Here is a 23,683-nt window from a genome sequence, read left to right as displayed (position 1 = left end):
AAAGCTTCTCCTCTCCAGGTGAACACCCCCAGCTCTCCCAGCCTCTCCTCCCAGCAGAGCTGCTCCATCCCTCGGATCACCCTGGAGCCTCCTCTGGGCTCCTCCAGCAGCTTGAGCAGGAGTTCCCAGGGAGCTCCGCAGGTGGACCTGGCGTGGAGGATCCCCTCAGACCAGCAGCTCCCCAAACCACGAGTCCAGGTGTGCCCAAAGGCATTTCCCAGGATTCCAGGTGTGCCCAAAGGCACTTCCCAGGATTCCAGGTGTGCCCAAAGGCATTTCTCCTCCAGGGTCTTGCCCCTCCACCCCCGAGGAGATCCTGCCTGGCCGCAGGGTGACCAACCAGCAGCTCGGTGGCCGAGCCAAGGGTGGCACTGGGACACTGTCACCTGCCTGTCCCATTTTATTCCCATCTCTCTCTCCCATTTATCCCAGTCCTGCTGCCTCCCCTGCTCCCCTCAGGACCTGCCAGGACTGTGCTGTTCCCTCCTCATCCCAACGGGATGGTCCATGGGCTGCTCTCCCCCTGCTGCCCCTCCAGCGAGGGGCACGGCCAGCGAGAGGCAGCAGCAGAGAGGATTCCCAGGATGTGCTGAGGGCCACAGGAAGGGTTAATCCACGTTCTCCGGCACGGAATTGAATGGATGTAATCCCACACAGGCTAATGGGAAGCTCTCCATGATGACATTTGTTGCTCTCATGTCCTTGCCCTTCAATTATTTGATTCATTCTCAATTAGGATAAATACAGGATTAACCCAAAATGAGGTTTTAGGAGGGACAAGTTCTTATTCTTTAATTTTAATCTAAAATTCATTCAAACAATTCCCTCTGGTGATTGAGGGGAGGTGATTTAGGGAGGGATAAAGGCATGGAGCAGCCTGGGGCAGCCACAGTGGGCACAATGTCAGCTTTGAATAAACCCAACACATCTCTCTTCTTTCCCCTCTCCCTTCCAAGACCCCTTGATAAGCTCTTCCTCCCAAATTTGGGGGTTTATCAGATTTTTTAATATTTTTTTTTCCTGGGCAGACCCTCAGGACATTTCCTCTCCCCTGGGGGCTTCGTTAAGGCTGATGGGTGTGGACACCACCTCTGCCTGCGGGCCAGGGGCAAGGTGAGGAACCATCATCCCATCCCATTCCATGCCTAGAGGCTCCTCTGCTCCTCCTGGGAGGTGCTGGAGCAGGAGGAACCCAGCCCTGCCCTGGGCAGAGCCGTGGGGAAGGGGCAGCACAAACACCCTGAGGGATTTGGGGCACAGCCCAACCTCTGGGCACTCCTCAGGGTTCCAGGTGGGCACGAGGGGGGGGTTGCCTTTGATTTGAGGGTTTCCTTGCATGTAGAAGAGCAAACCCCAGTTGCAGCTGGTACTTCTGGTGAGCTGTGCCCATGGGGTGCCTGTGCAGGGGACAGGGGTGACAAAATCCCTCCTCGGCATGGCTCACCCTGTGCCGGGGTGGGGAGCAGGGAGGGGATGCTGGAGGTGACTTTGCAGCCCCTCCACAGGGCTCTGCAGGGCACCTGGAGCAGTGGGGTCTGTCCATCTCCCCAGCCTTTCCCCGAGGGAGGGTTGGACACAGACAGGCAGCTCAGCTCCATTCCCGGCCATCCCATCGCATCCCATCGCATCCCATCGCATCGCATCCCATCGCATCCCATCGCATCCCATCCCATCGCATCCCATCCCATCGCATCCCATCCCATCGCATCCCATCGCATCCCATCCCATCTCATCGCATCCCATCCCACCCCATCCCACCCCACCGAATCCCATCCCCTCTCACCCCACCCCACCCCACCCCATCCCCTCCCATCCCACCCCATCCACCCCATCCCATCCCATCCCAGATCATCCCATCCCATCCCACCCCACCCCACCCCACCCCACCCCACCCCATCCCACCCCCTTCCCATCCCATTCCCTCCCCCAGCACAGAGCCGGGAGAGCTCCTGGCCCTGCCCCGCTGCCCGGGTAGCCCGAAGCGGGCCCGCTTTGGCCCGGGCTGCCGGCGCTGCGCTCGAAGAATGACGCAGAGCATCGCCATGGAGACGGGAAGCCGAGGGAAGGAGCCAGGGCTGCTCCTGGCACGTTCCGGGAGCAGGAACCCGATCCCGCAGCGTCGGCTGGGGACAGGGGGACAGAGGGACAGAGGGACAGGGGGACAGAGGGACGGGGGGACAGAGGGATGGAGGGGATAGAGGGACAGAGGGGACAGAGGGGACAGAGGGGACAGATGGACATGGGGACAGGGGGCCTGAGGGGACAGAGGGGACAGAGGGACAGAGGGACGGAGGGACAGATGGACAGGGGGACAGAGGGGACAGAGAGGACAGAGGCACAAAGGGACAGGGGGACGGAGGGACAGGGGCACGGAAGGACAGACATTCCCAGCTGCCAACACCGAGGCCATTCAGGTGTTCTCATTTCAAGCGCCGCCTCGCAGCTGCGCTCGGAGGGGCGGGCAGGGCCCATGGGTGCCCCCGGGCAGGGACACAAGCGGGCAGCTCGGAACGGAGCTTTGCGCTGCGGGGAGCGAGGGAGCCGCGCTTCAAAGAGCGCTTCAGTGCCTGCGCCGAGCCCTCGGGGCCGCGGGCACCGCAGCGGAGCGGGAGCTGCTCCCAAGCCACGCCGGGCTGCGGCTCTGGAAACGCCACCAGCGAGGGTTTGTGGGACAGGAAGGAGCCCGAGGGCACAGCCCCCTCTGCCACGGCCCCAGCGCTCCAAAATCCACCCAAAATCAGAGCAGAGGGAAGCACGGAGGGGCTGGAATGTGATTGAAACCCACCCTGGTTGTCAGGATGTTACGGAATCACAGAATCCCAGAATGGTTTGGGTTGGAAGCCCATCGAGTGCCACCCCTGCCATGGGCAGGGACACCTCCCACTGTCCCAGGCTGCTCCCAGCCCCAGTGTCCAGCCTGGCCTTGGCCACTGCCAGGGATCCAGGGGCAGCCCCAGCTGCTCTGGGCACCCTGTGCCAGGGCCTGCCCACCCTCCCAGGGAACAATTCCTTCCCAATATCCCATCCAGCCCTGCCCTCTGGCACTGGGAAGTCATTGCCCCCTGTCCTGTCCCTCCAGCCCTTTCCAAAATCTCTCTCCATCTCCTTTTTGGCTCCTTTAGGTCCTGCAAGGCCACAATGAGGTCACCCCAAAGCTTCTCCTCTCCAGGTGAACAATCCCAGCTCTCCCAGCCTCTCCTCCCAGCAGAACTGCTCCATCCCTCGGATCACCCTGGAGCCTCCTCTGGGCTCCTCCAGCAGCTCCAGCTCCTCCCTGGGCTGGGCCAGGGCTGGGGCAGCTCTGCAGGTGGGGTCTCACCTGAGCACAGGGGCACAGGGACACAATCCCAGTCCCTTTCCTGCTGCCCACGCTGGGATCAGCCCAGGATTTGGGGTTTCTGGGCTGTTTCCGGTGCCCACGGATCACTGTTTTCCTTCCCTTATGATCTGGGAGCCAAACTCTCTCCTCCCCTCTGGGGACACTCGCCCAGCCAGGGCGGGGCGCTGGGGCCGGGTCCCTGTGCTGGGGGAGGATCCCATTCCCGGACAAGCACCTGAGCCCGGCACAGGCCCCTTTCCTTGGCTCTTGGTGGGCTGCAAAGCCTGGACATGCCAAGAAAATAAGGCAACTTCTTCCCAAGTCCCTTTGGGGTGTGATTTATCTCAGATGGAGAGGGCAGTGCCTGGCTCAGGGACTGAGCTTCCATCGTGCTGAGGGTTCCCATGGTCCAGCTCAGAGCTGGGTCTGTCCCGCGCTGCCAGGGCCACCCAGCAGGACTGGTGGCCCCAGGACAGGGCTCCTGGAGCTGGGCATGGACTGGTCTGGCCACACTGCATGGAGAACTGGTGGTGGCACACATTAAAACCACACCCGGGGGGATGTGGCTGCTGAGCCTTGTAATAAAGTCTGGCTCGCTCCATCCTAAGTGTGGGCTCTGTGTCCTCCTGAAAGGGCAAAACAGAACAAAGTGACCCCAGGAGCCTGAAAAATGCATCAGGAATCCCTCAGGAACAGGGAACAGGGCAGGGTGGGCTCTTTGCTGAGGCTCTCCTTGGTTCCCCTCCTGCCTGGTTTGAGGGATGAAGGGTCGGGACTGGCAGGTGGGAATTGCTGGGATGGAGGAGCCCTGCAATGCAGCCAGGCCTGCAGGTGTGGGGCGGGGAGGGCACGTCAGGGGCACAGCAGACTGCAGGGACAAAACCTTGGGGAGTTTTAGTTGGATGTTTCCCGGATTTGAGGCACTTTGGAATTTTCCAGCTGTGTCTGACTCAGTTGAAGGCAAGAAAAAAACACTTGAAGAGCTCCGTGAGCAGCAGAGCCTACAGCTCATGGAGCTGCTTTCCATGGAGTTATGGCCTTCAGATCCTCACCCAGCACTCCCAGCTCCTTCCCTCACCCCCCACCAGGCTGGCAGGAAAACTTTCCTTGGGGAAAGGGTTGTGCAGCCCTAGCAGAGGCTGCCCAGGAAACGGCCTCGAGCTGTGCCAGGGGAGGCTCAGGTTGGACACTGGGAAAATTTCCTCAAGGAAAGGGCTGTCCAGCCCTGGCACAGCTGCCCAGGGCAGTGGCGAGTCCCCGTGCCCAGAAAGGGTTTGAAATCCATGTGGCTGTGGCACCTGGGGACATGGTCAGTGGTGGCCTTGGCAGTGCTGGGGGTGGCTGGACTCGATGGTCTCAGAGGGCTCTTCCAGCCCCCCTGAACCTGTGGCTTTCGGGATTGAAGCCCCGAGTCTGGGCTGGGCTGGGCAGTGACGTTGGCTCTGCAGTGACAGAGCTGACTTTGTCTCTCCCTCTCACAGAGTTTATTTTGGGCTGGAGGAGCAGATCCTCGGGACCTCTGCTCCAGGATGGAGTGGAGCTGGAGTCGGGCAATCTGTGCAGAAGGGAGTGGCGTGGGCAGGGCAGGGATTCATTCGTGACCTTGGCTTTTCCCGAGGCTGAGGTGGGAGCAGCACGGAGCAGCAGCAGCTGTTAAAGCTGTCAGCTCCCGGCTCCCTAATCCTTCCTTTCCACTTGGAAAACCGAACCCAGCCCATCCATAAGGGCTCTTCTGTTCCCACTGCCTGTTAGAGGCTGATTTATGTCCTCAAATGGGATGATTTAAGTCTCCTTCACATTTTTCCTCCAAGCTGCTTGCCAGCAGAAGTGGGCATTCCCATCACCTGTCCATGGACAGCCCCCCCAGGTGCTGCTCAGCCCTGGCTCTCAGTGTGTCTTGCACAAAATATCACCCACCAACTGTGGAAACAAAAAAATCCCTCTTTTTTTCATATCTGGAACACAGATCCTGCTTTTTATTTGTCATTATCATACCCCCTTACAGCACACCTGGTAAAGATTAGTTTGATGCTGACTTTTGCCTTTCAGACACAGGTGAAGTTGGGTTTTTTTGCCAGATTTGCAACTTTTGAAGGGGTGTCTCCTTGGAGAACAACCTGGCATTGAGCAGGGTCAAGATCAAGCTGAAGCCTGTCCTGGGCTGGGCAGGATCCAAGGAAGGCAGAAGCCTTTGATGGGGAAAAGCCACATCCATGTGGCAGGAATGCAGTTTAATTCACAAATCTGGGAAAAAAGAGTAATTTGTGATTATCAGCTCCCCCGTGTTCAACCAGTTCTTTGTTTGCCTCCAAATTCCTTTTGAAGTTCCCCAAAACAATCCCCCTGTGACTCTTGGTGCAAGCAAACAAGGGTTTCAAAGCTTTGCCTTTGCATTCAGGAGCCCAACCCCCTGCCCACAGGTCTGCAGCGTGCTCCATTCCCTCTGCTTTTTATCTTTATTAAAGGGCTGTAATTTGGGTGATTAATTGCGAATGCAGCCGGCAATTTCCTCTGCCTGACACAATTTTGCACTTGGAGAGGCCACTGTCTGCCCAGAGCAGATCCTGGGAGTCCTGCTCTGTGTGGCACGGAAGGTTTATCATGGAAACCCCTCTGGGCATCGGGAATTCTTTAATTCCATCAGCTGGAGGCTCGAGCCTGCAGGGCTGAGCAGTGAAACCCTCTGGTCTCTGCTGCGGGAACTCGGAGCAAGGGAGGCAGCAAGGGGCTCTTCTAACCCCCAAAGCAGAGCAAGCGAGGCGGTCTGGCCTCCAAAAAACCTGATGGAGAGAGACAAGGTGCATCCTGAAACACCAAAACCTGCAGGAACGGCAAAAGGGCTGAGGAAGGACAAAGTTAACACTCCTGGGCTCAAGAGTGGAACATTCAGCTCTCCTGTGAGCTCAGGCTGTTCCTGGCTTTCCAAGCAGTCTCATGGCTTTTGCTGGAAAAGGAATGGAGCAGCACCATGATGTGGGTTTTGGACAAGATCCCGCCCAGCTCTGCCCCTGAGGGGTGGGTTTGTGCCACCCCCCTGCCCGGGTCGGGTGTGATGTCCCTGTCCTGGGGCCCTTCCCAGCCCTCCCGAGTGCCCCAGACCCCAGGCCTGGGGAAGGGTGGTTGAGCTGCTGCAAACAAGAGGTGCCTCCTGCAGGACCAGCAGAGTCTGGGGGCTCTGGGTGAGGCAGGTGGAGCCAGGGGCTGAGCCAGTCTCTGGTTCAGCCCCTCTCACCTCGAGTGCCCTTCCCTCGGTGCTTTTTGGGTGTCTCTGTCTCTCCATCCCATCTGCACAAACCTGCTGTTTCCACGAGAAACAATCCTTGGGCACCCTGAGGGACAATCAAATCAGTGGTGCCACTTCCATCAGGAAAGCAAAGCCCAGCAGGAGTGAAATGAGCTCCCGCAGCGCCGAGGCAGCGATGCTGCAGCCCAGGCAGCCCAGCTGGCCCCGCGCTCGTGCAAACAGCCCCTCCTGCCTGGGGCTGAACATCTGCCCAGCTGCAAACCCTGTGGGGGACCTGGCCCGAGGAGACAGCCCCGCATGGGGTCACCTGCAGCGCTCAGGGGGAGGACAAGTGCAAGATTCAGGGTCTGCGGAAAAGGACACGCGAGCAAACCGAACGGCACATTAGAGGGGTGTGATGAACCCAGCCCTGGAGCTGTGGCAAACCAGGGGGCTGAGCTCATGGCACAAGGAAGATTCCGCTTTGTTGTGGCCGTGGATCAGCTCATTCTAAAGGAAAGGGAAAAGTGAATATCTGCAGTCAAAAAGCCCCAAATGCCATGATGCCAGGGTGGCATCAAGCTGAGGTTTGAGCTCACTGCACAAGGAACACCTCCTGTGTTCTGTCCGTGGATCAGCTCATTCTAAAGGGAAAAAACAAATACATCACAGTCAAAAGCCCAAAATGCCACAATTCCAGGGTGGCATCGTGAGGTTCATTTGCCCCTCACCACAGACTTCCAGGCTGGCAGAGCAGAAGGAGTAAATGCAGGGCTCATTTCAGAAACACGAGGAGTCAGGTGAAAACACAAACAAGGCTGAGGCTCTTCCCAAAGTGGAACAGCTCAGCCTCTCCAGCCTGGCCAACTGCAAGCCTGAGCCTGACTGTGTTTGATCTGGGAATCAGATTTAGCCCACACCATCCCAGTGAAAAATATCACACGTGGTCTGCACTTCAGGCTATGTTCCAATATCTGAAGGAAGGGATCTTTTAATTGAAAACCTTAATGTTTCTCGTTATATTTAAAATTAGAGCAGAACGGCAATAAAATTGGTCATGGGATTGAGACAAGTTTTAAGGGAGGGAAAGAAATTTATTCTTCATTTTTTACATCGAGGCATCCGTTAAAAGCTTGGGCACATTTGATTACGTCAATGCAAGGATTAATAATTAAAGGAACAACAACCACATGCCTTGGAGAGACACACGAGATGGCAGCAGCTCGGGCTGGAGCCCCTGAGGACACCCTGGTTTTGCTGGAACCTCACCCCTGCCTGCTGCCCCTCAGTATTTAGGGAAGCACTTTCCCACCAGGCTCTGCCAGGCGATGCCTTTCCCAGGAATTTTCAGCTGGTGCCTAAACTCAGGCAAATGGTACCAAGGCTTGGTATCGGATTGATTTTGAAGGAAGCCTGTGCTGTTCCCACAGGTTCTGAGGGGTTCAGAGAGAAGTGTTTGGGGTGACACCTCCGGCCCCCAGCAGGAGCCCTGGCAGATGGTGATGGTGGTGCTCCACCAAACCCCACAGCCCCAAGTCAGCATCACCCGGGACTGGTGGGGAAGGAGGCTCCAAAGCCGCTTCCTCTCCGTGCCCGGAGCCAGATGGATGTCCGCGGGCTGTGCCTGTGAGACGGAGCCATTCCTCTCTGAGTGTGGCCCCCAGCCAAGCAGAATCCTTGGATTTTGCTCTGCGGATCCGTCCGGCAGCTCCCGGGCTGGGAGCGTCTTCCTGGGCGCTGAAGGCAGCTCCAAGCCTTGGATTGAAGGACAGAGCCTCTGACTCCAGTGCGCTTTTCCAAACCAGGCCCAAATTGTGCTTCCCCTCCCTCCCCATCCTTCCTCCCTCCATGGTGGGAATCTTCTCGTTCATTAATAACCTGCTAATTATCCCAGCAGCTTGGAGCTGGGCTGCAGCATGGAATTAGAACCAGCTTTTCCTTTTGGCACCACCCCTGGTGTAATTAATAAGGCGAGAGGAAGCCAGAACACGCGGGTCAGCGCGGAGAGCACGGCATGGATTGATCGGACACCCAGAGCGGGATGCTCCGAGCCGGCCTCGGGGAGGGAGGGCGGCATTTTGGGGTCAAACCGGGCAAAAGAAGAAGATGAAGAAGAAGAAGAAAGATGTGCTACTTGTTTCATTTGGTTTTCCTCACTCCAGCTCAATATCTGGGCCAAGGAGGAAACCCTGCTCTTCATCCCCTTCCCCTTTTTGGGAAGGCTGGATGGAAGGCTGACACCGTGTGCTGGCCATCCCTGCCCTGCCGAGCAGCCCGAGGGGCTCTGTTGCAGACGGGTGCTTTCATGGAGATCTGGAGAGCGACTGGATCTGGAGAGGGACCTGGAGCTGAATGAAGGAGGGATCAGCGTCACTCGCACGCCACCAGCGCCAGGTTGTCTCCCCGCTGACTTGGCACCAGCAAGGGGCCTCCAAATCCAAATGGAATTGCTTCCCTGCTCACGGGATGCAGGCAGGAGGCCGAGGACCCCGTCTTGCAGAGCTGGGCTGGGGTGACGCAGCCTTTCCCCTTCCCACCACCCCGGAGTGACGCAGCCCTTCCCTTTCCCCTTTCCACCACCCTGGGGTAATGCAGCCCTTCCCCGCCACCCTGGGGTGACACAGCCCTTCCCTTTCCCCTTTCCACCACCCTGGGGTGACGCAGCCCTTCCCTTTCCCCTTCCCCACTGCCCTGGGTGACGCAGCCCTTCCCAACAACCCCGCTCCACCCAGGGCTGGCACTGGGAGGGCGACGCCTTTGGGCACTGCCACAGGACAGAGGGACATGATCCTCCTCCTCCAGACTCTTCAGAGCATTGGTAGAGCACAAACTTTGCTCCGTGCACCCTCAAGAGCGCTCGGGCTGCCCTTGCCCGCCCCGCTGCCTGTGGGATCCCCTCTCGCCACCCACCGTGCCTGGAGAGAGCCGTGATTTCCAGTTTGTCGCTGCTGCCACCGCAGCCCCCGGTGCTGCCGGATCGGGCCCCGCGGGCTGCCAGGATGCCCCCGACGGGCGGCAGGAGGCTGCTGGCGCTGGCAGGCCCGGCGGCAGCGCGGCGCTCCGGGGGCAGCAGCAGTGCCAAATTGGGGTTCTAGCCCTTTAAATCCGATCCGGTACTGCAAAAAAAAGGACGAGCGAGCAGGAGAGAGCCTTCAGACTCTTTTAATTAAAGCTTGTACCAATTCTGTATTCCCAAGTCACGGCAGCCGCCCGCGCTTCCCCAGGACACCTCGGGCTCTCTCTCCGGCAGGCGGCATGGACGGGGACAGCGGCGCAGCGGGCACCGGCGGCAGGAGGTACGCACGGAGGGACGGGGCTGTGGGCACGGCTTTCCCCTCTCCTGGCTGGCAGCTGGAAGCATCCCCCTGCTTTTCCCGTGTGTTTTGCTGTACCAGGGAGAAAGTCTAACGCGTCGCTGTGGCTCACGCGGGGCCGGGGCAGGAGGAACCCAACCCAACCCAAGCCTCCCCTCCCACCACGCACCTGGGGCCGGGGCTGCTGTCCTGCCACCTCCGCTCGCTTCCCTCTCCCCTCCTTCCCTTTTAAATAATTGAGTGCATGACCCTGAGTTGTGGCTTTTTTCCCGTCGCTGCTTAAACCCCAGAGCTGCCGCTCGGCAGAAGATAAGTTGGGATGCCTGGCCCATAAATCACGGCAGAAGTTGGTCCCCGCCGCGCTGCCGCCGCTCGGCTCCTCGCCGTCCCCGGTCTCCCCCAGGTTAGGGGAGTTTTGCCACATCCTTCCATGCGCATTGCACTCGCAATGCAGCGCAGTTCTGGAGAGCCTCGGGGAGCGAATCCCGGGTTATTGGGAACGACAGCGTCGTTTGCACGCCGGAGCCTCCTCTCCCCAGCACTGTCACCCACCCCAGCCCCAGCCGGGCTGACAAATCGCCCTTCAGCAGCAGCCCTGTGCCCAGAGAACATTTAACTGTGAACTGCCCCGCTCAGCCGGTGATTTTCCTCTCCCCCTCTCCTCCTTAGCCGAGTGATCTCTCTGTTTATACCTCTACGCAACGTGGCTTTTCCCTTAAATTATGGATTGTCGTTCCTTCGTCGCCGTCTCAGGCGGGTGCATCCTTAAGGTGCCCTGACCTGAATGAGAGCCCGCCTGGCTCTCTGCAGCCGGGTCCCAGGTGAGGCTGCGTCCCTGGGAGCCTCTTTCCTGCCTGGATCCCGGAGGCTGTGCCAGCAAACATTCATCCTGGTGCCTATCGGAGGTTAATAACACTTTTGACAAATAGCAGCCTCCTCGAGGCTTGAAATAGGATTGTAAAAGCAGCCACTAATCTCCTTGAGAAGTGCTCGATGGTGGCCACCTCTCAGGAAATCAGGAGAGGAGCTGTTTATGTTCTGCGTGTTGAGGCGTTAGCACAGCAAAAAAATCCCGCTTTTCTTAATCCACCGGGAAAACTCTGCCTCGCCTTCATCTGCCAGGGCAAAGGGCTTGGGGAGGGAATCCTGTGAACTCAGCACGACCCAAAGCCCACAGGACTGCGGGGCTGCACAACCGCATCAGGAAAATGGGGGTTTTTCTCCTCACCAGTGGTGTCTGCCATAAACGAGGGAGAGACGGGACGGGGAAGTTGGGAGTGAGCAGGGAGAGCGGAGCCGTGGGTCGGAGAATGAGCGCCTGAGCAGGAGCACCTGCAGGGATCAGGTGGTTTGTGGGCAGCAAAACACTTTGCCTTGAGCAGTTGAAGGATTGAAACTCGGGGAGGAGGAGGCACGGAGCCTGCACGGAGAAGCAGAGGGGCCCGGACAGAGGGAAACCCACGGCACAGCTCCGTGCTGAGCTCACGGAGCGCGGGGCTGCGCAGGCAGAGGGATGCTGGCACCCCAGGGCTTTGAGGCTGTTGGTTTTCCCTGCTTTCCTCAGCAGTTCCCGTGCCCATGGTAGTGCTTTAGCCATCTGTGACTTCGGTGACACCAGGCAGGAGCTTGTCCCTTGTGACCGGGAGGTGGGATAATGGCTCCATTGTTCCCAGCTCCAAGGGAAGAAAATGACCTGGCAAGGAAACCTGAAAGTGCCTGAAAGTTAAAAAACCCTGTTCCCGTGGTCTGAGCGGGGCTGCAGGCAAACTCTCCTCGGGCGAGGCCCCTGGAACCTGTTCCCTCCATCCTGCAGGGCTGGAGAACACACAGCAGGGTTTGCAAACCACCAAAAAACACGAGCAGGGTGTTGAAAGATGAACAAAATGTGCGTCTTTTTTCAGCAAAGCAGCTCAAGCACACAGAGAGGGTGGGGAGTAATTATTTATAGTGCCATCAGCAGAAATAATAGAATGAAATGAAGGGCTGAAAAGTTTTGCTGACTCTCAGGGAATGCATCCTGGCACGGACGGATCATTCCTGGGCCCAGCCCTTCACATCTCCAGCGCTCCCAAGAGCAGCCTGGAGACACAGCAGAGCCTGGGATCCAGGGAGAGCGGCTGGGAGCTGATCCCAGCAGGAGGATGGAGCTTCCATGGCAGCTCGCACCTCCTCCCTGAGCCTCCTGTGCTGCCCGAGGCCGGATTTGCGTCCCGCTGGATGCCTGAGCAGGGAAGGAGCAGCGCTCTGCGAGGGGAAGGGCTGGGTGCCCAGGTTTGGCTTTTGCATTTCATTCTGGGAACGCTGAGATTAAGAAGGGGGGCGAGGGGCTGTTTCTGAGATCAGCAGTCGGTGTGAGCTGGTGCTTTGTGCAGTTCAGCTCGGAGGGCTGGGCTCCAGGCGCTCTTGAAGCCCGGTGACAAAAGGCCTTGGCAGGATTGGCAGGCACGGTCAGGGAATCGCTCACCTGGAATCCCTCACTCCCATTAAAGGTGACCTGCACCAGGGCTTCTTTTCTAAAGGGAATCGCTGCGTTTGAGCTCCTCTTTGTGGGGATGAAAAGGCCTCTTTGGCATTTTCCCCCCTCTTTCTTCCCCCAGGAATGGCGGGCAGTGCCAAGCTTGTCCCTCCCCACGCGGGCAGGTGTTGGAGGTGAGCCCTGAGGCTGGTGCAGGTGGGAAGGGTGGATTTGAATCCTGATTGAGCAGCAGGCCCTGAGCGAGTGTGGCAGAGTCCCCAGCATTCTCCAGGAATGTGGGACAGGTTCTGAGCAGTCCCAGAGCCCTTTCCTTCCCCAGGCTCCGTGATAGCGCCACGAGGGACCATCCCCAGGTGGGCACAAAGGCTGAGTTTAGAGGTGCCACCAGGCCATTTGCTCCAGCTTGCCCTGCCTGTCCATCCCCAACCAGTGAGATTTTCCTGCTCCAAACAAGAGCTGAATTTCTGAGGAAGAGGCAGAAAAATAATTCTATTTTTATTTCAGGCAATAACCTTTCCTACTTCCTTGACTCTGTAGAGTGGAAAGAGCCCGGGCACACAAGGCAGAGCTCTCATTTCTGCTTCCCCTTTGCCAGTCACCTTTAAACAAAAGGAACCCAGCGGGGTGTCTGGAGCAGGAAGGGACCAAGATGGATCTGATGGAGAGAAAACCTAAATTTACTACTCTGAGCTGCTCGAATCTAATACATTCTTCTATTTAGAGCGAGGGATGTTTGTCAAGCCCATTCTCCATCTCTGGCAGGGTATTGCAGTTGGAATTAGTCTGATGAATTAAAAGCAGTCCACTGAAGTCTGAAATGGTAAAAACACAGCGTGTGGACGGGAGCGCGCGGGTGCTGAGGGCACCGTGGGAGGGACAGACAGCAGCACGGGGTGCCAGGCTGGGGGTGGCAGAGTCACGGCCAGGGAACGGCAGGAGGCAGACATGGATCTGGAGGGATGGGTCTGGACCTGCAGGGATGCATCATCCTGGTCATGGTCATCTCTTGTGGTCACCTGGGTGGCTTGGCTGGGCTCAGGTGGCCTTTCTGAGGAGGTTCCTCCACCTCATGCCATGCTCTTGTCTCCTTTGGTGGTTTTATCCATTTTTGCCCTCCTTCAGGATATGTTTTAGCCATTCCAACAGAAGCCACTCTCAGGGCGTTATTTGAAACCCCCATTTGCATGGCAGGAGGTGAGAGGCTGCCCAGACAATGCAAACCTTGTGTTCTATGGTCACCCAGGGACTGCCAGGAATCGATGTCTGCTGGAGGCTGGTGTTTAAACAGAGCTAAACCAAATCGTGTCGGAAGCCCTGGGTATCCTTGAGAGCAGACTTTCAAGAAAGTCATGTACAGATGTTGCCCAGTTTGATGCAGGTTTCACCCTTTAAATCCTCCTGTGCTCAGGAACTGACGGACTCTGCTCCTGGCTCCAGCCAAAGCCTGGGCTCCAGGCTGAGAACTGCCCAAGTGCTTTGGGAGCCTCAGGCACTGTTTCAGAGGGGATTAATAAACCCTCAGGAGCTGCCGATGCTTCACTGGGAGCTGGCGGGAGGCCCCTGCTGACTTTGGAAAGGTTTCTCCTGGAGGCTCCACTGCAGGAGCAAAGGCAGGAAGGGGCTGGCACCCCCAGAGCCGAAATGAAAGAAGAACCTACTCAGAGTGTGGTTTTATTTTTGCTCCCTCATAAATCCATTGTGGCACAGCAGCCTCTGGAGCTGGGAAGGGATTAACTCCGGAAGAGTAAAGGTCTCCCAAGGGTTAAGCACAAGAAAGCTGCTGGTTCTTAAGAACAAGGAGCTGCCATGGAGCTGGAGCTGTCGTAGAGGAATCACTGGAATCAGCGGCCCGGCGGCCCTGGGAGTGTTTGTGTTGTGCAATGATCTGCAGCCCACCTGGCACCTGGGCTGGCTCCAGGCCTGGGGCTGTGCAGGAGGAGACAGCAGGGGACTGTCCCAGAATCCCAGAATCCCAGGCTGGGCCAGGCTGGAGGGGACCCCAGAGGGTCCCTGGTGCCACCTCCCTGCTCAGGCAGGGCCATCCCAGAGCACAGGGCACAGGATTGTGCCCAGAGGGCTCTGCAATATCCCCGCTGAGGGAGACTCCAGCCCCTCCCTGGGCAGCCTGTTCAGGGCTGGGCCCTGCCCAGGGCAGCAGTTCTGCCTCCTGTGCAGGGCAATTGCTGGGCTCAGGCCCTGCCCGGTGCTCTGGTGCCGCTGCCGGGCCCCGGAGCAGAGCCTGGGCCCTGCCCTGAGCCCTCCCTGCAGCCAGGGACAGCCAGGGCTGAGGGCCCCTCTCAGCTGGGGCTCCTCTCGAGGCTGAGCAGCCCCGGCTCCCTCAGCCTGTCCTGGGCACGGAGATGCTCCAGGCCCTCCTCATCCTCACAGCCGGCGCCAGCCCCGCTCCAGGAGCTCCCTGGCCCTGCTGTGCTGAGGAGCCAGAGCTGGACACAGCTCCAGAGGTGCCCCTGGGGCTGAGCAGAGGGGCAGGATCCCTCCCTGACCTGCTGGGAATTTGTCAGCATGGGCAGGGATCGATTCCCAGCTGGTGGCTCCTGGGAAGGGCAAAGTTCCTCTGTGCTGGTGATGGACACGAGGTTGTTGTGACGTGTGACTGTCACACGAGTTGACTGCTGTCAGTGGAGCTGTGACAGTGCCAAGCAGCCTCTGTTGGGTGGCATTGTCCCTTGGCACCTCGGTCCATGCAGAGCTGTGTTGTTTGGTGAGTTCCTCTCAATGAGTTCGCATGCAAAATCCCATTTTCTGAAACAAAAGGTGCCTATCCCAGAGCTGTTGTAATGCAAATAACACCAGTGGGATTAATCCCAACCCATCCTGGCCTCAAAGAAAAATCCAGAGAAAAGCCTGGTGGGGCAGGACCCTGTTCAGCTGCAGCCTGGCACAGCAGGAGCCCCACTGCTCCCACCCCACAGAGCCTGCAGCTGTTCCGAGTTCCTGATGAATACTCAGCGGGAAAGGAGATCCAGGCAGTTTGGATAATCCAGAGAAACGAGCTGGAAGAGCAGATGGATTCTTTTCTCAATTAGGTTGTACCATGGACTGAAGGTGCAGTTTTGTCCTGTGACCCGATTGAGGCATCAGTGCTCTCTTTGGGATATTTGGTAAATACCCTATTCCCTCCTGGAATGGGAGCTCTGAAAGATCGGGGCTTTCTCTGGGGTGCAGGAAGGAGATGGATCTGTGGAAAATGCTGTCCCTGCTCTTTCCAGCCCAGCTGAATTGGCTGAGAGGGTGGATGATGAGGTGATGAGGGCTTATTCCTGATTTGGCACAAAAGGCAGTGGGGGCTCCACCTGGGGCCTCTTTTAGTGCTTGAGAAAACTGCTGGAGCTCTGGAGAGGCTGGGAGCAGCCAGAGGCTTCAGGAAACCTTGGGCAGCCCTGCTGGTCCCTTTGGGAGCACTGACCCTCTGTCAGCCCTATGTCAGCTCCTACAAACCCAGCAGAGCTTGCTCTGGGTCAGGGCTGGCCCTCCCCGACTGCTCCAGGGTGCTCCAGGGTACTCCAGGGGTGGGTGCCACTTGCCAAAGCCACTGACGGGGAGTAGTGAAGGTGTCCCTAGTGAGATGGGCTTCTCCAACCCAAACCAGTCTGGGATTCTGGGATTCCGTGAGAAGCCTTGGCAATCCCGTGATGGTTGTGCAGAGGTGCAGGATGGATGAGAGGAGCTGCTGTGCCCAGGTACATCCATGGACAGGTGGGCACAGGTGGGACCTTGGTCCCCAGCCACAGGCACCGGCCCCGTGGGCATCGTTGTGCTGCTCCTCTGGCTTGGCACCTCTGGAATGCTGCATCTCCAAGGGCCAGGGTGGATTCCTTTGGATTGGCAGTCTGGCCTTTTGGGAGAGGGAAGTGGTGACCATGGGAGCTGCAGGCAGAAGGTGCAGGAAGGGAAGGAGAGGAGGAGGCTGGGGAGGTTCCCTGGGCTCTCCCAGAGATTCCCGAGGAGCTCTGCAGTGGGGCTGTTGTAAGGAAACACAGAGTTCCCCCTGCCCCGTCCTTGTCCTAAGGACTGTCCCCTGTGGGCGCTCCCTTCGTGTGCTCCTACGTGCCTCCGAGAGAAAACCCTAAAACAAGGTTTGTTTATCAAACCAGTGGCAGGCTGGGACAGGGAGCTGTGAGGGGAGAACAGACCTGGCACTGCTGATCCTGAGCCACAGCCCCGGGACAGCAGTGCTGGGAGGGAGAGCATCCTCTGCACCGGTGCTTGTACAGCACAGCGGGCTCTGCTCCACACTCAGAGCCCAGAGCTCCCTCTGGGACCTGCGGCAACCTGAGTCTGCCACAGGGCTCCCTCTTCCCTCCCTACCACCCTCCAGCCACTGCCCAAGGCAAGCTCATGGAAGTCCCTTAAAGATATTTATTTTTGGTGATGCCTTGCCTGAGGTTCACCCTGAAGGGTTTGAAAGAACAGATTAGCTGAGTTTAAGAGTGTGAATTATGGAGAGAACCTGCTCTGTGCAAAGCACAGGGTCACAGGTGATGGCTCACTGGACTTTTGTGTGACCATTAGTCAAACACTTCATGTCCAAGCTGTGATCCACATGAAATTGCTGGAACATGTCTTGCAGCTCTCAGTGTCCAGCAGCTCCAGGAGGAAGTATTTGCTTCTCGTCCCTGGCAGTGGGAAAAAGCTGTGAAGACTCAGGGCACTGGCATTGGAGCTCCATCCTTGGGACTCTCTCTCAAGTGAGGACAAATTCCCCTCTCCCCTCGTTTCCTGGGGAGGGCAAGTTCAGCCCATTCCTCCTCCAACTTCCCAGCTCCTCTCCATCCCTGCTGAAAATTTCCTGAGCTGAAGGCTGTCTGCCACTCAATGCATTATTTTATTCCTCTTTTCAGCACCTGATGTCTTCCAGGAAAAATTCAACAACATAATTGGGCACTATTTGCAAAAATACTTCCTCCGCCTTTTTCTTGTTTTGAAGCGATTTCTTGGTAATTTCCTCGGGTCCCTCTTGGGTCTGGTGCTGTGAGAAACAGCAAGTGTTTGTTCTCTATTCCCTTTGCTCCGTGATGCTGAGGATGTGATAAAACTCCGGTTTAATAAGTGTTTCCTACATCCCTTTCAAGCATCTCTTTGCCTGACTGAAGGGCCCAGACTTGTCAGTCTATTTCTGTGCAGAATTCACCCTCTGTCTCTGACCACGCTCCCTTCCCTCCTCTCACCCTTCCTCATTCTGCTGTCGCCCTTCCCGAGTGCTCGGAGCAAGAATTTATCCACCCTGCAGGTGCACGAGGGAGCCCGGCAGCAGCAGCACAGCTCCAGCTTGTTCTGTTTCTCTGACAGAAACCTCTGGCACTGGATTTCCCGTGGCTGTGTCCGAAGCAGCCTCCGCAGCCCCAGTGGCCCCTTCCTGGCCAGCAGGGCTGAGCCCAGAGCTCAGCGTTCCGTGGGGGGCCGTGGGGGGTTTCTCCTGTGCAGGATCTGGCACTGGAATTCAGCTCTTTATACCTCAGGGGCTGGGTTTTGTGAGGTTTGTGTGCAGCTGTTGCAGCAGAGGAGGTTTTGCCCATGCTGGCTGATCCTGTGCCATCAGCAGAAGCACTCACACACCTCCGGCCCCCAGGTCCTGATTTTCACAGGGCTCTCTGGGGCTAACGTGGGAAGTTGTTTCCATTGTCAAGGCTGACTGTTGCTCTTGGTTTCTGCCTCCTTTTCCCATCTCCACCAGAACGAAAAGGAATGCAGGCAATTCCCTCCCCCTTCCAGCCGGGCCCCTCTCCCCTGGGCTGCGCTGGGTGCTCACCCATCAGCCACACCCCCCCGAATTCCTTCCCCCGTGCTTCTGATGAGGTTTTGGTGTTACCTCTTCAGCAAGTTGTTGTTCAGACCCCTTTTTGGCCAACCCCACTGTTCCTGTCCGAGTAATTTGTCACATCCAGGGATCTCTTTCCTCCCTGGATCCACTTTCAGCCTTTTAACTCTCCCGCTCTGCTGGGTTGCTGCACAACCTTTTGTCCTTTTACCTCTGGTTGGTTTGGCAGTCTGTGATTACTCCAGGTTTGCAACAGAGAGTTTAGAGCAGTTAATTTAACCTTTTAACTTCTCCTTTTTTACTTCTATTCAAGCAGCTTCTCAATTTTTAATGTGTTATATAATTTTTAATTACATAACAATCAAAATGTTGTGTGTTTGCATATTTATACCTTTATATAATTAATATAATATATGTTTAGCAAAATCCATATTTGAGTCAGGTGTGTGTGTATATATATATATATATATATGTATGTGGTGTATACATATTTGCAGTAATAGGATGAATTCTTACATCTTGGATTGGTCCTGGCCATCTCAGAGCCAAGCAGAGCTTGTTTTCTGCTTCCAGAGTTGATGTTTTTCCATCCAAGAGTTCTTTGTTGTTCCCCCAGCCCTGCCAAGGCCAGCACTGCCCCGTGTCCCCAAGTGCCACAGCCCCACGTCTGTTAAAGCCCCCAGGGCTGGGGACTCCAGCAGTGGGGCAGGAGCTGGGATGTGCTGGCTGAAGGCATCTCCCTGCTCCCCTGGAAGGAAGGCCTTGAGCCAGGGATTCTCCCTCCCAGCAGAGTCAGCTCCCAGCTCCCATCGTGTCCTGGCTGGGTTTCCCTCCTGCTGCTGCCTTGCCCTGTGTAAATCATTGGAAATTCACTGAACACGGAGAAAAGCCCCAATTTCCTGCCTGCTTTCCCTGTGGGGTGAGCTGTGTGAGCTCTGCGCTCTGTCCCGGGGATATTCAGGCATTCCCTGTGCCTGGAGCCACAGCAGCTCGTGATTCCTGAGCCCTGAAGCTCCGGCCCTGCTCTCCGCTGCTCCCGGTCCCTGCCAGATCCCTGGGGCACGGCCCCCTCGTCCCCCCGGAGTGGCTGCAGCCCGAGGGGCTCAGAGCTGCCCTGGCCACCAGGGCCACCTCCTCCTCCTCCCTGGGCAGCTGTGCCGGGGCCTGAGCACCCTTTCCATGGGGAAATTTCCCAAAAATCCACCCTGAGCCTCCCCTGGCCCAGCCTGAGGCCGTTCCCTCTCCTCCTGGCCCTGTTCCCTGGCAGCAGAGCCCGACCCCCCCGGCTGCCCCCTCCTGTCAGGGACTTGTGCAGAGCCACAAGGTCCCCCCTGAGCCTCCTTTGCTCCAGCCTGAGCCCCTTTCCAGCTCCCTCAGCCGCTCCTGGGGCTCCAGCCCCTTCCCAGCTCCGTTCCCTGCCCTGGACACGCTCCAGCCCCTCAGGGTCTGTGTTGTCCTGAGGGGCCCAGGACTGACCCCGGGGTTTGAGTTTTGGCCCCACCAATGCTGAGTGAAGTCATAATTTAACATCCCCATTCGTTCACTGATGGCAATTTCAAACCCCTTTCATTCTGAAGTCCCTCCTGCAGTGCTGTGACAGTGGCCAAATTAGAGGTGGCAGGACTATTCAGGCAGGCCTAAATTAAGTAATAATTGAAATGTTTGAAGGAAAATGAGAATGGTTGTTGGGGTCAGCCTTAAACATGTTTTGCTAGCAGCTTGCAGAAGAATTCTGATGAAAATTGCAGTGCTCTGTGAGAGATGATTGGCTTTTATTTCAAAGTAAACAAGTAGAACAGGAGAGAAAGGGGAGGACACACAAGAGCACGGTTAATAAGATGTATAATCAAATTAAAACTTTTGCACAGCTATACTGCATGAGGTAAAGCTGCAGAGTTTAAATAGAGAATAGCTTCTGCTTACCAAAACCCCAGAATGTTTGAAAGCACATTGGACTGATTTATACATCCCATTCTTTACGGAGTATTTCTTTAATTTGGGGAAACAAGGCCCCTTTTGATAAGTAATAGCTCAAAGTGCTGCTGGGAAACACCAGCAGCACAGAAAAAGTTATTTTAGAGATCTCAAGAGCTGCCAGCCAAGTCCTGTTTTAGGAAAACATGTGAATTCAAATTCAGTGGCCTCAGTCGGTGGCACAGGGCATACACTGAGCTGAAGAGACCGTGTCTGTTTTCCTTACAGATCCTGACTTTTGCTTTCCTGAGGCAGGAAAACCAGTTCCTGATTTCCACAGGAGCACCAAGGGCTGCTGGAACAGCCCGGGATCATTTCTGTTCCCTGGCATTCAGTGCTCTGGGTTGGGGACAGGGTGGGCATCGGGCACAGGTCGGACCTGATGTTCTTGGAGTTCTGTCCAGCCTCAGGGATTCCATAAATGTGACTCTGCACCACAGGGCCACTTCCAGAGGAACACTGTGAGATGCCAGGACAGGTGACAAGGTTTTAGGCATTCAACACCTGGATCCCAGTGCTTCCCATGTTTCCAAAGGCTGGGATCAAGCCTTGGTGCTGTCAGAGCCCTGGGGGCAGTGACCCTCTCCTGGGCCCAGTGCCACCAGGGAGGGATTGTCCTGCTCTGCTCTGGGCTGGGGCGGCTTCACCTCAAATATTGGGTGAAGCTTGGGGCACCACAATGAAGGAGAGACATTGATCCATTAGGAGAGACATCGATCCATTAGGAAGCATCCAAAGGAGGCCACGAAGATGGGGAAGGGCCTTGAGGGGAAGAGGAGCAGCTGAGGGCACCTGGTCAGTTCAGCTGGAGCAGAGGAGACTGAAGGGAGACTGATCCCAGCTCCAGCTTCCTGGGGAGGGGAACAGGATGGGCAGCTCCCATCGCTGCTCTGGGGACAGGGAGCGGCTGGGGCTGGGCCAGGGAGGCCAAGGCTGGGCAGCAGGGAAAGATTCTTCCCCCAGAGGGTGCTGGGCACTGCCCAGGCTCCCCAGGGAATGGGCACGGCCCTGAGGCTGCCAGAGCTCCAGGAGTGTTTGGACAGCGCTGCCAGGGATGCCCAGGGTGGGGTTGTTGGGGTGTCTGTGCAGGGCCAGGGGCTGGGCTGGGTGATCCCTGGGGGTCCCTTCCCACTGGGGATGTTCCAGGATTCTGTGGTGCCCTGAGTCTCACCCACGCCCTGCCCATGGAGCCCATTTAAGCCCAGCCTTGGGCCTCCAGACCCAGTCTGGGCTGTGGATCAGTGTCCAGCTGGGCTTTTCCCTCTGGCAGCATCTCAGATCTCTCCTGTGCCTTCACTCCCACCCTTCATCCTGGCTGCACCTCCCCTGCAGCTTTGTTTTCATCTGCTCCCCACTGAGCTTTTGGGTGGAGCTTGGATCCAATTTCTCTCCTTTTCCCCAGTGTCACCAGCACTCAGCTCTGCCCACGGAGTTCAGACCCTGCAGGACTCCTTGGGGAGGGTGCCGGTGGCCCCTGTTCCTGTCATTCCCACCATGGAGCAGATCCAGCTCTGTCCCTCCGTGACAAACCCCTCCTGACCCGACATCCCAGCCTGGAATCTCTCCTGCTGGGTAAGCGTCACCATGAGGAGCGGTGACGTGGGCTGGGGTGAGTTTGGCTTCCCAGCTGGAGCCTCCAGAAGCTGCTGCTGCAGCCAGGAGCAGGATGTGGAGATGGGGCTGAAGCGGCTCCTTGGCTGGCTGAGCACACCCGAGCCCTCAGGCTGAAGCCCTGCTGGAGCCTGGAGCTCTCCGAGAGCCCAGAGCTGCCTTGTCCCTCCCTCGGCCGTCAGAGGCTGCAGCTCTGAGTCAGAGCCGCTCTCTGCCACTCCACACTGACGTCCTTGGCACGCCAGCCTGGCCATCCTTACAAACACCTGCTGGAGCCTGGCTCCGGCCCAGACCTGCCGGCTTTGGACCTAAAACCCCATTTCTTTTTGGTTCCTCTGCTCCTGCTTCACTCCTGGCTGGGGCTTTGAGCACAGGAGCCTTCTGCTCCGCACAAACTGGCGCTTCCACCTTCGCGGCAGAGGCATTTCCAGGGATTCGCTGCAGCACACGGCAATTATGTGACGGAAGTTGGGTGAAAGGGAGCAGGAATAATTTGCAAGTTCTGCCAACAAAATCTCGTTCATTTTTGTTGTTGTTTTTCTCCTCCCCATACCTTGGCAAGACTCTTTCCTGTTTTTCTTTCATTCCGTGGCAAATGCACAATAGGAACAGGAGGTCAATCACTCGGAATTGTCAATTTATAATTTTTCTGACGTTGCCAGTTGCTTTTTCTAAAGACAGTGAGCAGTGTGTGAAGCCCTTGTTGGGTAACAGACAGAATTAGATGATTTCTAAATTTCCCAGAGCTTTTAGGTACTCAGCACACTCCTTCCCTCATATCCCATGGCTCTGTATTTGTGCTAATAAATGGAATTGTTTCAGTTTCGGTTAATCTCTAATTGTTTAAGTCCAATTGACCCCAGAACTGCCACCCTGCAGGTTTTGGGAACAGGATATGAAGGCAAAAAATAACAGCTGGAATGGAAGGTTCTGTGGAAGAAGCCCAGGATGTCAAAAATAGTATTTTTGTCCAAATCCTTCCAGCAAAGCTTACAGGATCAAGAAGGAATAAGAAATGATTGTTACAGATCCAGGAGGTCAGAGAAGCATGGCTTGGTGAGCAGGGAAAATATGAAGTGCTGCCTGTAAAAGGGAAAATGAGTGAACCTTCAGCTGGGGGGGAGGAAAAGGCAGCTCCAGGGAGGGGAAAAAAGAAAATTTCAGTCAAACTGCGCTGAAGTTGACAGCTCTCTGCCAAAGTGGTCCCTTCTGGTTTGGGTCAGGAAGCAGTTTGGGATCAGCTGAAGCAGCTTGGATTTGGTGAGTTCAGCTTTAGAGGAATTGTTCACTGAATTTTTTTCAAGCAGATCATTTTAGGTTGCATGGGAAGCTCTCCAGTGGGGAGAGTGGGGAGCTGAGCCCATCCCTGGGCTGGGAACAGCTGAGGCAGCAGGGTTGGGAGATTCCTGGATAAAGCCCAGTCCCAGCCTGGCTCCAGGTCGTGTCCGTGCTCCCCTTCCCGGGTTTCCCAGGCACAGTCTGTGTCCTGTGGTTGCACGTGGAAATTGCAATTTGCAGTCCCGAGGCTCAGCTTTGGTGGAGCAGTGGGGCAGGAGCTGGGATGTGCTGGCTGAAGGCATCTCCCTGCTCCCCTGGAAGGAAGGCCTTGAGCCAGGGATTCTCCCTCCCAGCGGAGTCAGCTCCCAGCTCCCATCTTGTCCTGGCTGGGTTTCCCTCCTGCTGCTGCCTTGCCCTGTGTAAATCATTGGAAATTCACTGAACACAGAGAAAAGCCCCAATTTCCTGCCTGCTTTCCCTGTGGGGTGTGTGAGCTCTGCGCTCTGTCCCGGGGATATTCAGGCATTCCCTGTGCCTGGAGCCACAGCAGCTCATGATTCCTGAGCCCTGAAGCTCCAGCCCTGCTCTCTGCTGCTCCCGGTCCCTGCCAGATCCCTGGGGCACGGCCCCCTTGTCCCCCCGGAGTGGCTGCAGCCCGAGGGGCTCAGAGCTGCCCTGGCCACCAGGGCCACCTCCTCGTCCTCCCTGC

The 23,683-nt window shown here is 56.9% G+C and overlaps 1 protein-coding gene across 2 annotated transcripts in view; it reads left to right on the top strand.

Moving 5' to 3' along the window:
• The first annotated feature begins 9,752 nt into the window (after positions 1 to 9,752).
• The window catches only part of CALN1 (calneuron 1), a 147,320-nt gene continuing 133,389 nt past the window's right edge, over positions 9,753 to 23,683 (top strand). The window contains exon 1 of one of the 2 annotated variants that reach the window (XM_048324413.1): positions 9,753 to 9,838. The gene's annotated coding sequence lies outside the window, so the exon portion shown is untranslated. Of the gene's footprint in view, positions 9,839 to 11,898; positions 12,128 to 23,683 lie in introns of those variants that run through there. The other variant, XM_048324414.1, reaches the window with a different exon arrangement.

Source organism: Corvus hawaiiensis, chromosome 20 (assembly GCF_020740725.1).
Source record: "Corvus hawaiiensis isolate bCorHaw1 chromosome 20, bCorHaw1.pri.cur, whole genome shotgun sequence".
NCBI lineage: Eukaryota > Metazoa > Chordata > Aves > Passeriformes > Corvidae > Corvus > Corvus hawaiiensis.
The sequence above is the reverse complement of the archived record's forward strand: the minus strand, read 5'-3'. Positions and strand labels throughout refer to the sequence as shown.